This window comes from Anomalospiza imberbis, chromosome 20, assembly GCF_031753505.1.
Source record: "Anomalospiza imberbis isolate Cuckoo-Finch-1a 21T00152 chromosome 20, ASM3175350v1, whole genome shotgun sequence".
In the NCBI taxonomy this organism is placed as follows: Eukaryota; Metazoa; Chordata; class Aves; order Passeriformes; family Viduidae; genus Anomalospiza; species Anomalospiza imberbis.
In genome coordinates this window covers 5,589,325-5,598,961 of record NC_089700.1, presented here as the reverse complement: position 1 = coordinate 5,598,961, position 9,637 = coordinate 5,589,325, and the positions used below count along the sequence as shown (strand labels likewise).

General features: G+C 46.4%; 1 long non-coding RNA gene across 1 annotated transcript; it reads right to left on the bottom strand.

Moving 5' to 3' along the window:
* Positions 1 to 4,794: 4,794 nt before the first annotated feature.
* Positions 4,795 to 8,479, bottom strand: LOC137485691 (uncharacterized). Its single transcript, XR_011005425.1, has 3 exons — positions 8,146 to 8,479; positions 6,110 to 7,022; positions 4,795 to 5,787 (listed from the first exon to the last, which is right to left on the bottom strand). It is a non-coding gene; the product is annotated as an uncharacterized lncRNA (long non-coding RNA).
* Positions 8,480 to 9,637: the final 1,158 nt, after the last annotated feature.

Below are 9,637 nucleotides of genomic sequence, written 5' to 3'. Positions count from 1 at the left end.
CAGATGAGCTGGGATGGTAATTCCCAACTCCCACATGGAGAAATGCAGCATTGCACAAGCAAGAAAACTCTGGAATGATTTTGCTGAATGCCACTGAATCCCAGCTCCTCATGTTGGTTGTGTCTGGTGGTGAACTATAGTCACCAAACATTAGAGAAACCCAAGGAAAGGACCTGCACAGGTGGAGCTGGGGAGGGTTGGTGGCTGTGCAGATTCCTGAAATCCCTGTGGTACCTGCTTTTTGACAGGTGGGATCCTGGATATGGTCTTCTGGCCCTCCCCCAAAAATCAAAGGAGCCACGGTGACTGTGGTCACAAACAGAAGCACTTTAATTGCAACAAGGGCCCCTGCTAATTTAGCAGAAACCCTTTCAGCTCAGATAACTGCTCTGCTAATGAAGCCAGAGTCATCCCCACTCCTGGCTCCCCATGGTAAAACCTCTGTCCTTTCCAGGGAGTGAATCTCACCAGAGCTTCAGGCAGAAGCTTTTTAATGGGCTTTAGCAGCCTTCAAGAGAAAGTGCTCAAAGGACAAAATAAATCATCTCTCTTGCTGTGCTGTCATAAAATCCCCCTACCCCTTAATATTCTTCTTGCATCACCTTCTAGTTCTGCCACTTCCCTCTTTCAGTGCTCAGGCTCAAACTTGAAAGAGCAGATCAACCCAAGGGGAATAAAAAAAGACCCCCAAAGTTTCCATTCCTCAGGCCTAGGATTTGGGAGAGCAGAACTGCAACACAACTCTAAAGAACAAACTCCCCTTTCCTGATGCAATGGGGAAACCACCGGGACAGCTCTCCATGGGGAGCACTTAGGAAAAACAGCTTTCTCCTCCTTTTTATGCTCTCTGCTGCCTTGGTGGGACACTGACAGTTGTTTTTAATTGGCTTTGGCAAAGGTTTTAGTCTTGTAGGGGCAGCAGAGATGGTTCTGCAGGGGTCATCTCCAGGACAAATCCTTGCAAGGATCTGGCTGGGCTGTTCTTAGAACTCCAGTACTGCAAGGCATAGGAAAAGCTGTAGATATCCAGAGCAATCTATGCCAGACTGTAAAAAAGACAAAAATAAGGCAGCAAAGCCACGTCTGCATCCCAGCTTTTCTTAGAGCAGTAACAACAGAGCTAAACTGGGTCCCAAGTGTTGGCTCATATTTCCAAACACTTACTAACTATTGCAAGGAACAAGTGCCTCAGGGCTTGGCTGTATTTATGCTTTTGCTTTCCTTTAATAAAAGCTGCATTTATAATGCATGATTAATTGTTTTGCACAAGCCTCCCTTTTATGGGAACCTGTGAAATGTAAGTGATTTTTAATACCACCTCACAGACATCACTCCTTCTTCCCACCCCCATTACCATTAATCCACTCCGGAGAGAGATGTAACATTTGTCACTGCTTTATTATGAAGTGTAATGTTGCAAGTTATTTATGAGCTTGCTATTTATTGAAGTATTTGCTGGTAGTTTTAGCAACTTAGGGTGAGAATCTGCCACGTTTTCCCCACTGCCTGGCGGAACCTTCTGCTGTTTAACCACTTCACTCCGTGTCTCTGGCTGTGCCCCCACAGCAGGCACCCAGGGAGGTCTTTTAGGGCAGATTCTCCTCCCTGGCACACCTCCAAGGGACTGGACAAGGAAGTTAATTCCCCTCTTGTTTTCTGCTGGAGGAAGGTGATGTTTGGAAAGGATCCAGAGGCAACGGGCAGAAAAAATATTGTTGGGATAAGAGCAAAGAGTGATCAGGAGCCAGGGCTGCAGCTGTCCAGGGAGGAACAGAAATCATCTCCATCGAAAGGTGTGGAATGATGGGATCCACCGAAGTGTTAGACTGTGGGGCTTAGACATGCAAGATGTGGGGACTGAACAATCTGGCACCCTGCTTCATCCAAGCCACATAAACCACACGTGGTCCGTGGTAAACACGGAGCGAACTCACATTATTCCACGATGAACAGAAGAAATTCATCAGACTTCAGGCTGATGAGAGACCCCAAGCCTAGGTCTGAGCTCAAAGAGGGCTTTTAACTCAGAGACACAGCTCCCAACAGCTCCTGAGCTGCAGCCACCCCTCCCTCAGTGACCGTGGGCAGCCAGAGGGATCTGAGCCCAAAACTCCACGGAAAGCACAATCTTGCCATGGCTGAGCTCAGCTGCTTTTCCATTTGCTTTTTATCAACTGCAGCCACCTAAGCAGTCAGTTTTCAGCTCCTGAAACGTCTTGCTGCAAAGTGTTTACAGCACTTAGCACTTTGTGCTGTGATCCCTTGCTGAAATGAAAGCACATATTTTATTGAGAGGAGCAGACACTTTGCAGGCACAGTTTTACCCCAGCCTAACAGAGCTCCCTGGCACAGGCAGCATGCAGGGATGATGCTCTCCTGGTCTGGGCTTTGCTGCAGGTACAGGTTTTGAAGGGTGTCAATTAGAAGGACACAAATTCTGTTCAAAAGTTTTAACAGCCGTGGGTAGAAATATTTGAATGTGTTTCCTCTCTTTCCATGCATTTTTGTTCCAATCCTGCTCTGCCCGGGAGTTCTCCTGTTATATTTCCTGCAACACCTTTGCTGACAGAAAATACTATTTCCTTCTAGACAGGGAAACTTGATTTTCATGAAAATCCCATGTTTTAAGAGAAGCTTGCTGATTGGAGGCATTTTGTAAAAAATCAAAACAAATCTGGGAACTTTGAGGTTTGGCTTCAAACTATTTTTTGGTGTGAATAATTCAGGAGGGGAGGACCACCCTCCCACTGCATTTGTCAGAGCAAAGCAGAGTCACCTGTAATTTCTGAGCACTAAACACTCTGAAATGCTGTTAATAGAGCATTTGGATATTTCCAGGGATTGTTCCAAAGAGAGAGCGAGATACAAAACCACTCAAAGTCTTTTAACTCCCTTTTAGCAGACTGATCCAGCTGACTCCTGGACCCCCTCCAGAGGGCAAAATGATCTAAATCCTCCACTCAGCAGCATTTTATCCTGCACCTCACACTAGGCTGGTGGGAAGTTGAAATAATTTCAAAATTCTTAGAACTGGTACAGATCTACTGAGGCCTGAGAGAAGAAAGGGGGTGTTGGATTGAGCCTCAGTGGCTGCCTGGCCTCCAGCTGGAGCTCAGGAGAGGAAGTTCTCCACGATGAAAGCAAGGAGCAGCTTCTCTGCATGGCAGTGGGCGTCAGCCCTGCTCTGCTCTGCCAACCCAGCGCCTTTTCCTTCCCTCCGTGCCTCAGTTTCCCTCTCTGCATACCCTTCTGGGTGAAGCATCACTTCGGCATCACAAGTGTGATGCCACACCAGGTGTGGCTGAGCTCCAGAGTGGAAGCAGAAGCTGCGGGGGCTCTCTCCCCATCCCTCCTGAGAGCCCAAGAGGAGAGGCAGGGCAGGTGCTGCACCTTGGAGCTTCTCTCCATGTCACTGTTCAGATGGTGATAACAAACAGAAGAACACCATGGATTTAAGAAGGCTTCTCCTTTTTTTTTTTTTTTTTTTTTGTTTTGTTTATTTTAGCAGCATGCTGTCTTTTTATACCCTCTCACAAAGTTTATGCCTATTCATTGGCCACAATAAATCAACATAATGTTCATTGGTGCAAGGTGGTCTCCAAAACTGTTTTCCGCCAAAATTCAAATGCAGTTCCCCTCTTTTATCTTTTCTTCTCCTCGGTTTTTATGTCCACGGCCTTGGTGGAACTCCTTTCAGGGACAAAGGCGACTCTTACCAGCTTCTCTTCTCCAGCTCGCTCTTTCTGACTCACAGACCAGCAGCTGTGGAGCAGAGATGGGGTGAGCAGCTTTGCTAAGAACAAACAGGATAATGAGCCCACCTTAATGACTGCAGAGGAGCCCAATCTGACCTCATTTATATGCAAATTGTGGTGCCTTCCTCCTCCTCTTTCGGGGCAGGTGAGCTGAGTACAACGGGTGGATAACAGCGGCACATTTGCATTCCACCAGAGCTGCTAGGAACTTTGTTCAGGGACTCAGGCTGCGTTTAAAACACAAAATCCCTCCTGAACGGAAAGCAGCTCCATTTGGCTGCCACCTGGTACGGAATCACCAGAGCCTCGGGAAATTTTCAGCCAGCAGCTCCCACACCCTTTGTCAGCAGAGTTTGAGTCCTTGTTCTCTGTCAGCAGGCTCTATTGGCATGGAAACCGGGCTCTGGTGCTGAGGAATCCATCTGTGCCTGCTGTTCCCTCCTCACCTGAAGCCAGGCAGTCCTACTTTCAGTGGTTTGGGTGCCTGGGAGTTGAAAGGACCGAAGAAGTTAAGAGATTGGGAGAAAAAAGATAAAATAAAAGTGAACAGCAGATGTTCTTCCATCTCAGGATGGTTTTCCCTGCAGAAGCAGACTTCAAGTATTCCAAAAGTTGGGTGCTAGGCTGTTTTTCTTTCCAAAATTAGAGGTGAAATAACTCTAATTCAGCAGGAGCTTAGCTGGATCTGCCCACACAAATAACTGCATTCTCCAAGGGCAGATTTTTTTTGCAGATCTGTGTTCCTATAGGCATTTTCTTGCCAACCAGGGCAAAATCCACATTCTCCATAAATCTACACAGCTCCCTTGTCTATCATCTTTCAGCAGCTACTCCAACTCCTTCTGAGGACCAGTTACCTTGTCCCAAATTCCCCCAGCTTGCTCCTATCTCAACCACTCTCCTGCTGGAGAAAGTTTGGATGAACTTCCAAATTTGAGGCATTCTGCTGCTCCACAGTCTGACATTAATCTTGCACAGTGACCCCCAGCTTTCAGGGGAAGAGAGTAAAGAGGAAGTGAGTTGTGTTTTTAAAGGGAAAAAAAAAAAAAAAAAGAACATCATATTTTTATGCAAATGGCTTTCAACTCTGAGTAGGGGCAAGAGAGAAAATGGGGGAAGAAATCCATTTTAAAAAAACCTTTCTGCTTCTATTATTTTCTCCTTTATGTTTTCACTGTGGCTTTAGTGGCTCTTTAAAGATGTACTACAAAGCTTTTAACAAAAGCCAGAATGAAAGGCAGAATCCACTTTAAGATCCTAAATCAGTCTTGCAATACGTGTCTAGACTCACACTTCCCTAATACATTAACTTTTTAGAAGTGAGATATTGTAACACCCCCTAATCCCTTCAGCTCTGCTAAACTCCCTGCCAGGGAGGGCTCAGTGTTCCTGTTTAGATGGGAAGCAGCAACATTAACAATGACCCCTTCCAGAGAACATTTAATGGGCAAGTAGATCACTGCAAGTACTTTTTATTTGTGCCTCATTCATCTGGAGTCCTTTCCACCACTCCAGGAGCACTGAAGGGAGGATTGCTTTGAACTCACTGAGCAAAACATGCAGGGGTTTGGTCCTAGTGCTGATGTTGGGGTTGATGCCACCAAATTCAGGTTACAGCAAGAGCCATTCCATCCTCAGCGAGCAGCAGCAATTTCCTCTGGTCACAGTTTCTCTTCCTCAGCAATTCAATTTTCAGTGCTGCTGGCTTTCCAAACTGAGAGTCCTTGGCAGCTTTTATCAGCCCCAGGAACATGTTCTGCTGTAATTTGCAGTTTGGAGACTTAGCAAGGTTTCTAGTTTGCTTCCAGGCCTAAGTGTAGCATCTACAAATTGCCTCCTGAGAAAAAGTAACAAGCAGTATCTAAAGGAAGTGTGGATTTGATTTTTTCTTAAAAAGACTCAACATTCTCAGTCCCAAGCAGGAGCTGTACTGATTTGTTTCCAGTGGAGATGCCAACCTGCTGATTCTTCTGCAGGGGAATGCCAAGGGCAAAACAACAGGTCACTGAGAAATCACAGGGTTTGTCTGGAGCTACAGAAAGAAACTGGTGGTGAACTCGGATCCCCTGAGATCCCAGCTCCATTCCTGGCCTCCCCACTTCCCACACAACCACAGGCAAATCAGTTCATCTCACAGAATTCAGTCACCCAGCTGTGAAGGGAGGATAAGAAGAGCTTTGTTCCTCCAGGCCCTTGTTTGACGTTGCTGTGCAGACTGCAGCCCCTGTGAGGCACAAACTCTTGCTCTTTCCTTGTATGTACAACTGGTTGGGGTTTTTTTTTGTTTGTTTGTTTTTTGGTTTTTTTAACATCTACCAAATGAATCCATGATCCCAAAGACTCAAGAGAGGTACCTGGAAGTACAACAGAGTGTGTTGCTCTCCTGCATTACCTGCAGCCTTTGAATGCAGGCTCAACTTTTGAGCAACTGCCCCAGCAGCCACAAGCCTCAGGAGCCCCAGGCAGGCTGCAGCTGAATTTAGATCATCTCTTCTGTGCTTCAGCTGGGATTTCCACAGATTGATTTCTCTCCCCAGGCTGTTCAGAGGGATCCCTGGTTAGTTATTACCCTCCTGCAGGGAGAAAGGGCTGTTTGTACTGCCAACACCAGCCAAGCTGCTCTGAGCAGAGAGTGCCAAGCCCTCCATCAAAGCATCAAGGCCAGAACCCCTCCTGTGTGTGCCAGGAACCACAGGAAACCATCCCTGGTGCTGCTAAACCTCTGTGCAGACCCAGGGGAAGGGAGAATTCCTGACCCAGCTCCTCTGGGCTGCTTGGTGCCAAGGCCAGCTTGGCACAAGGCCATGGGGAGCTCTCTCAGGTGTGTAACCCCATCCCCTGCAGCATCACCTTCTGGAGGACTCAGATTATCAAAACCCAAGACTTAGCCCTTTCCAGATCAAAAAAAAAAAGCTCAATGAAACTGAAACATCTTTGCCCTGGGGCCACTTGATGCTTGCTTAACTGCATCACTCCATTAAGGATGATGCAATTTAAGGCTGAATGTCTGGTTTGCATTAAGATTGATGGCAGCTGGTTAGCCATATTCCTTGGATATTAACAGCACAGCTTTATCCTGGTGATTTCTCATTGCTTCTAACAAGATGAAGGACTTCACACTCAGCCAGCAGGAAACCAAGTTTGGCTATTACCAGCAATGAAAGAGTCAAAAAGAAGCAAAGATAACACTGTATCAGGAGCCAGACACTCATTAGATGCAATTATTTCCAGGATCCCATGCACACTTTACCCAGGTTCCAACCTGAGCTGTGAAACAACATTTCAAAGACAATTAAAACATCATAAGCAATCATGTGTGAATATTCCTGAATGCAGCTACTAAATAAGAAACAATGACAGATCAGCAAAGGAAGGAATCATAGTTTAATCTAATCTTTAATGGGTGTTTATTAATGATTATCCCAATTTAGAACGAGCCACTTGTCACAGACTGAGCTGTATCACAGCTTTTGCCATATTGGATCCAAGGCTCAGCATTCAACAGGTTCATGGGCAGTGAAAATGAGATTTGTGTGCAGAGTGAACATGCCTGATCCTGCTGGATCCTGTGCTGACTAAATTATCTGGGCAGAGGCCACTGGCAGATTGGGAAATGGGGCAGCAAACCAAGGAGTCACAGTTAAAAATTGGGGTAATAGAAGAGCACAGAAGTGAAAAAAAAAAATCATGTGGCCCATGATTGCCACAGAACAGACAGAAATATTTAGAAAAGCACTCCCTGGAGGAAGAGGAATGGCTGTGTCTCAGAGTGGACCAAGGGAACCAAGGTCTGGTGGGTTGCTAGCGAGAGGTTTGAGTTGCTCAGGCTGAGAAGACAGAGTGGGGCAGGAACTTGTGGGTGGAATTTGGGCATATTCACTGTGGGAAATGTTACCTGTCAAGCACTGCTGCTGTTCCCTGCAGCCATTAAACCAAGGCTGAACACCCTGGGGAAATAGAGACCAGCTCAGCAGCCCCCCAGGGGGACACAACACCAGGGAAGCCTCTCCTGCCCACCAAATTCCCAGCTGGAAGAGCTGCAAGCCCACATTAAACAGCAGCAGTCAAACACCTCTGACCACACTTTCACAGCCCATGAGACGACCAGGTTGGCCTGTGTCCTCAGCTCTACAAGCCCAAGCTCCTGCTCAGTGATTCAGGTGATCAACCTCAGTTTATCAGCAAAAAGCCCCAGCAGAGCTCAGGGGCTGGGGAAGGGCTGTGAACTCTGGGTCCTGCTCTCAAATCATGGCAGAGGATAGATGGCAGTGCTTAACTTTGCATTAGAGAGGGTAAGTGCTGAAAAGAAAAAAGGGTCTGATCTCTACATCCAAAGCCTGCAGGGATAGGGCAGGACTTTACCTGAAGAGAAAGAGCAGTGTTCACCCACCTGTCATCCTCCTCTAATATGCTCTGTCTTTCCAGACAACTAATTCTCTTCTCTCAGGGATAAGCCAACATCTTGCTGGACTATTTTTAATCCTCCTCAGCTACCCAGGTGGACAACTGTATTTGTGGAGAGCTCCCCAGGCAGCCTCAAACACTCTCAATTACTGAATCCTCAGGTCTTGGACTCCAGCTCCTGCTTCTCCACAGGTAAACATGTCGCTGCCTCCTCAGGGTCTCTGGCCTGACACACATTCCTCCTTACTGGAGCTCACTTCATTAACCACCAGTGCCTTCCTCTCACTTTATTGCTTCTTTGGCTTTAAGGGTGTCTGGGCTAAGGGTTTATCAAAGCAGATGATCCACAGCTGGCTCAGTGCTGCAGCAAAATGCTCACTAATGGCCCAGCTGGAATTCAGCTCTCGCTCTCACACCTGTCCAGGTGTCTCTGCACAGTCAGTGCCTTTGTGTCATTGCCTTGACATTGGCCCCAGGTCTGAGCTGGGGACTCAGTTCTGTCCTCTGTGGATGGAACAAAGCTACTCATTTGCATGAGTTACCACCCACCATGCCAGGCCAAATATTGTCCTTGTTTTCATCAGAAGATTAATTAGTGCTTGGAAATAAAAGATTAAAGCGAGTTGTCTTCACTGCCCAGATGGAGCAGGAAGAAAATTTCTTTTGCTGTGTTTTCAGCAGTGGATTCACCCACTCCATAGCCAGTGCTGTACCACTAACTCATGGTGCTTGGACACAAACAGGACACCCTGGGATAACAAACAGTCCCAGATGGTTTGTGTCTGCAATATAGCTCATGTCACACCTCGATGGATTGTCTTCCACCCAGATTTATCTCTCCAAAGCAAAATGGCTAAAAGGTGACATTCTGGGGCGCTTTTTTTTTAAATTAAAAAAAGAAAAAAAAAAAAAAAAAAAAAGAAAAGGTGATTTATATTAGGGGGAAAAGCCTGGAAGGGCACCAGTTTCTTTTTGCTGTTGTACATCCAGAAACCTGATCAAGAGCTGGTGTTGCTTAAGGCATTGCGGCATCTCATCCAGCACTACAAAAATTGTTAAGCCTCTACATCTTTTCCTAGTGGGGAAAAAAACCAGGTGATCTATGCATTTAAATCAAAGATATTTTTGGATAGGTATAACTGCTGAGATCCAAGAGACACTCCCACCATCAGCCAAGGCGGGCATGTTTGCATTAATATTTTGCTCATGAGGGAGTTCATCATAAATCCCAACTTCTGGCATGAGCCAGAAGTTTCACCCCAAGGCCAGCACTGTGTGTGATACTGTGACCCTTGGCTTTAATGTGCATATTAACACATCCCACATGTCTTTGGAAAAGGCTGCTGAGCAGCAAAGGACGTTTGGAGCTGCTGTACAGCAAGACTAAGACATTTGCTGCTGTGACTTGCAGTGCATTCTAATAATCACACAATTAGAGCTGCAATCCACCCACCCTGCCCAAATGAAGAGTTAAAATT